General features: G+C 40.7%; 1 pseudogene; it reads right to left on the reverse strand.

Moving 5' to 3' along the window:
* Positions 1 to 2,951: 2,951 nt before the first annotated feature.
* Positions 2,952 to 4,987, reverse strand: LOC145528900 (leishmanolysin-like peptidase pseudogene; annotated as a pseudogene).
* Between the last annotated feature and the right edge of the window lie 712 nt (positions 4,988 to 5,699).

Raw genomic sequence — 5,699 nt, forward strand, 5'->3', positions numbered from 1 at the left:
TGTTCAATAACTATATGCTGAACTAAATGATCAACCAATAAATGAATGAATGTTTGTTCAAGGGCTATGTTTATAATGTCAGAGGACTTCATTAGCTTTAGACCTAATGAAGTTTGTTACTGAAGTTTGTTTATGACATTTTTAAGAAAAATTGGGCATTATTCCTTACTAATGGAGAAGGCAATGGCACCCCACTCCAGTACTCTTGCCTGGAAAATCCCATGGACGGAGGAGCCTGGTAGGCTACGGTCCATGGGGTCGCTAAGAGTTGGACACGACTGAGTGACTTCACTTTCACTTTTCCCTTTCATGCACTGGAGAAGGAAATGGCAACCCACTCCAGTATTCTTGCCTGGAGAATCCCAGGGATGGCGGAGCCTGGTGGGCTGCCGTCTATGGGGTCGCATAGAGTCGGATACGACTGAAGTGACTTAGCAGCAGCAGCAGCAGCAGCAGCAATCGTTATTAAAGAATTTCACATTGAAATTACTATGTAGATTTGATCAGCTCTGGTACCAGAGCAGAATGCTTCTGAGGACCAGAAAATATGGGTGACAGAAAGAGTGTCAAATACAAGAGCTAAAGGATGTTCAGTTCAGTTCAAATAAACTATTTTGAATAATTAATTAAAAATGTGAAGGACAATGTGAATTATGTCAGCAAGATGATGGAAAAGAAAGCCATAGACCTTCCTTCTTACGATGGGAGCACCAGTTCAACAATACACAGGCCAGTTTCCTGTGTGAGCAGTCTAGGTTCACAGGCCAGTTTCCTGTGTGAGCAGTCTAGGTTCCAGTTAAACGATACCTGCACCCCTGCTGAGTTTGAAACCAGCTACACTGGCAGGAAAATCTGTGCACACTCTCACCATAGTCCCTCCCTCTGCATAGTATGATATGATCAAGAAGATCAAGCCACTTTTTGAAGAAGTAAAAAGAACATTGGGCAACATTTCCAGTGTTCTGACTTATGATAGAGTTCAGTTCAGTTCAGTCTCTCAGTTCAGTTCAGTCGCTCAGTCGTGTCTGACTCTTTGCGACCCCATGAATTCTAGCACACCAGGCCTTCCTGTCCATCATTAACACCTGGAGTTTACCCAAACTCATGTCCATTGAGTCGGTGATCCATCCAGCCATCTCATCCTCTGTCGTCCCCTTCTCCTCCTGCCCCTAATCCTTCCCAGCATCGGGGTCTTTCCCAATGAGTCAAATCTTCTCATGAAGTGGCCAAAGTATTGGAGTTTCAGCTTCAACATCAGTCCTTCCAATGAACACCCAGACTGATCTCCTTTAGGATGGATTGGTTTGATCTCCTTGTAGTCCAAGGGACTCTCAAGAATTTTGTCCAATGCCACAGTTCAAAAGCATCAATTCTTCTGCTCTCAGCTTTCTTTATAGTCCAACTCTCACATCCATACATGACTACTGGAAAAACCGTAGCCTTGACTAGATGGACCTTTGTGAGCAAAGTAATGTCTCTGCTTTTTAATATGCTATCTAGGTTGGTCATAACTTTCCTTCCAAGGAGTAAGCATCTTTTAATTTTATTGCTGCAATCACCATCTGCAGTGATTTTGGATGTTAGCTCCTTTTAAAGCAAAAGCATTCTTCTGACTTCTGTTGACTAAGCCATACATTGTGTGATAAAGTGGAAACTACTGGACAAGCCCTACACCAAAACTACAATTTGCCATTAATAGGCAATTCAGACTATCTTGTTTTGACTTATATATTTTCTTCTTACACGTAAAATAATTTTCAGATTATAGGAATTCTTCTATAACCATTTCTAAACCTACTTGAAAAAAAAAAACAAGACAGCATACCTATCTATACAAGAAATTCTTTTTTATCTTCATTGGTCAAAAAGGAAAGTTATATTCTTTTTGGATGAAAGTGAAAGTGAAATTGAAGCTGCTCAGTCCTGTCTGACTCTTTGTGACCCGATGGACTGTAGCCTACCAGGCTCCTCCGTCCATGGGATTTTCCAGGCAAGAATACTGGAGTGGCTTGCCATTTCCTTTTCCAGGAGATCTTCCCCACCCAGGGATCGAACTCTGGTCTCCCACATTGTAGATAGATGCTTTACCATCTGAGCCACCGGGGAAGTCTCTCTTTTGGGATAGCAGTTGTCATAACTTTTATCTGAAAAACAGACAATCAAGTTTTCTCTATTTGCATGTCTTCAGTGTTTCACAGGGCAGAGTATTTGTGTTTCCCAGTTTTCATGACATTATTAAACTAATGGAGAATATAACTGGAAGCTACTATGTGAAAATCAGTGAGTATGGATACAGCTAGCATAAGGCTACCAACATTCAATGGTTCAGCAGGAAACTGCCTAATAGCTGGTTTGGAAAAAGGTTAAATCATAAGAATTAGAAAATCAAATTTAAAAGCAAACCCTTTAGAACAATGACTTAGGTATACTATATACAGTCTTTAAATTCAAAATAGATATAATAGTTGATGTAGAAATAAAAACTTAAATTATTTTCTGTAAGTCAAAAGACAATTTATACTTTTGAGGACAGAGTCCACAACTTATAATCTTGTGATTGTTAGCTGTTATTTAAATTATTGCAGCAGTGATGAACTTTCCCACTGCTTTAGGTTAATTAAAATTTTGAGGTATGTAATCCCCGAAATCTTCACCTATTATCCTACCTTCAAAGGAAAACTTCAAGATGGTTATGTATCCTGAAAAGTAAAGACTTGGTGATTTGGAATTCCTCCTCCTTCTCTAAACTTTGAAGGTGTTGAGTTTCTGATGAGGAATGACTGCTGTGAAGCTCTGCTTCAAGATCTGACTGTGGTCAACACTTCCAAGCCAAAGTCAGGAATGCCACTTCTGCCATCTGCATAGGCTGGCACTTGCCCAGGTTTTATGCTTTGTTCAGAGGAACACGATGCAAAGAAATGTCTTGAGAATTCACTTTTCCATTTCTAGTGTCATATGCACAGTAGAAATCCAGCCAACAGAGGAAATAAATTGCCTAGCAGAAGCCAGAGGGTGACCACCAGGCTAGAGGAGTGGGAACAGAGATCCAGGGGGTAGTGCTTGAGTCAGATTAGCAGCTGGAGAATCTGCCTCAGGGGGACAGAGCTCACAGAAGTCCCAACATAATGGGCAGAGCAGATTTCCATGGTGAATCCAGCCATTCATCTGAATATTGATAGGGAGGACCTGCCCGGCCCAACTACACAAATATGAAATATCCTGAACTCAAACCTTCAGACCTTGTGGAGAACAAGAAATCTGATAGCATCCATGCCCCCAGTCCAGGTAACTCGGCTTCTTTTCATACTTTTCCATGACAAAAGCTAATTACTGAATTAGACAAACTGAATGAGGTCCATACTTTTAAGCACCATAGTTTTTTCAAAGGTCTGGTTGATTTTGCAGTACTCTACAATCTGACCTGCACTGATATTCACCACTTAAATAAAAACTGAATTTCTTACTGAAAGGGCAGTAGTCAGCAATTTCTACTGAACCACCATCATAAGGCAGATTTTCTGCAGGTACTCCAGTGAATTCATCAAAGCACTGGCACTCCTGTGGCAGAGGTTTCAGAAACTTCTGCAAATTACACACTGCAACTGCTCTCTGGTCCTGCCTTCAAGTTAATTGCAATAGATTACTTCTGAATATGTTACAGTAAGCATTCAGCATCTGTCTCTCCTGTCACTGCTGGTCAATCCAGGATTTACAGTTCTTCCCGACACTGTCACAGCCCACTCCTCGGTCCCTGTCTAATTTCTCAGCTATTCTGTAATTAACTTTTTCCCAGCCAATGTCATCCATTAAAACCAGAGTGATTTGAGAGAGAACTCGGTTCTGCGTATGAGGACCAGTCATTGCTTGATTTTCTAATAACCACTTTTCCCAGTGGTTAAGCTCAGTGTCCATACCACTATGATTTTCAAGTTCTATTCCCTCCAGAATTTGACAGTTGTTTCTGTGCTTCATCGACAACACGATGCATTACTAGAAGATAGACAATGTGAAGAACTTGCTTATTATCGCAAATGTTCCATAATCTCTCCACTTTTGGAACTACTTTATCACTCCATTGATATAATCTAAGACTATAGTTAAAAAGTGAGAGACCGTCTGCAAATTTTGAAGTTAGAGGATATTCATCTTTATCTTGGTAGAATAGCCCAGCAGAGAAACCCAGGGCATGAATAATCTCGTGTTTCACTGTTGACAGCTTTCCAAGAAGCTCTCGAGGCTGGGTAGAGATCATATTTGGACACAGGTTAGCATACCCTGCTATTGGCCTGTCCATTTTGTGCTTCCTGCTGACAATAGGCTGAATAAGAAATGATGTTCTCATGATGGCACCTCTCAGTGGCCAGAGTACCTACATAAAGAACAAAATCTGCATCCTGGACTCCTTCTTGACTTGATACAATCACTGCTCTACAGGGGCACTTATCCCTAGAGCAGACTCTGTGTTGCTGGAGGTGCTACTCAGGCATGAATATGGATCCATATTGGTATGCTCTGCACATTCCTTAGCACAGCATCTAAGGTGATCATTTTCCTTCCATAGGTATTGATATTGGTTTGTTGTGCGTTGTCTACTAATATACTTCCTGCAGGTCTACGAACCTGAAAAATCTTCTGTAAATAGGAAACAGCTTGTGAGAAAAGTTTGTTCTTTATAAACTGTCATTTCTCAGGAAGCAACTCTTCAATGCTTTTATCATAGATTAGTCTTACTTGTTAAATGTTCATTAACATCACTCTTTACAACATGATTTAAGATGGACCTTATTTATGACCTGAGAATCAGAGGCGCATGGTGCCAGCAGAGAGGAGAACTGTGCAAGAAGACAGGAATAGATGTGGTGATTTTCTAGAGCCCCCAAACAGAAGTAAAATATCTTGGACCCACAAAGAACCACTCCAGTGCCACCTGCTTGGGGCCCTGGCCTGAACCCAAGGAGCTCACTCTTCTACCCGACTCAGCCGCCATCTTCAGGACAAGTCCAAACAATATTTTTTAAAAAAAACATAAGATAGCAAAATGTGAGTAAATTTATGTTACCTAAAAGTATAGCTTCTAAACTTGTTCTTGTTGTTGTTGTTCAATAGCTAAGTTGCCTGTGACTCTTTGTTACCCCATGGACTGCAGCATGCCAGGCTCCACTGTCCTTCACTATCTGCTGGACTTTGCTCAAATTCATATTCATTGATGATACTATTTAACCATCTCATCCTCTGCCATCCTCTTCTCCTTTGCCATCAATCTTTCCCAGAAGCAGGATCTTTTCCAATGACTTGGCTCTTCACGTCAGGTGGTCAAAGTATTGACACTTCAGCTTCAGCATCAGTCTTTCCAATGTATATTCAGGGTTGATTTCCATCAGGATTTATTGGTTTGACCTTGAAATTGAAGGGATCCTCAAGAATCTTTAGTACAATTTCAAAAACATCAATTCTTTGGTGCTCAGCCTTCTTTATGGTCCAACTCTCACATCCATACATGACTACTGGAAAAACCACGTCTTTGACTAGATGGGAACTTTGTTGGTAAAGTGTTGTCTCTGCTTTTTAATATGCTGTCTATGTTTGTCATAGCTTTCTTTTCCAAGGAGCAAGCATCTTTTAGGCACCACCAACAGCAGTGATTTTGCAGCCCAAGAAAATAAAATCTATTACTACTTCCATTTTTTCTTCTATTTGAC

This window comes from Giraffa tippelskirchi, chromosome 12, assembly GCF_054371585.1.
Source record: "Giraffa tippelskirchi isolate mGirTip1 chromosome 12, T2T-mGirTip1v1.2.pri, whole genome shotgun sequence".
NCBI classification, from domain to species: domain Eukaryota; kingdom Metazoa; phylum Chordata; class Mammalia; order Artiodactyla; family Giraffidae; genus Giraffa; species Giraffa tippelskirchi.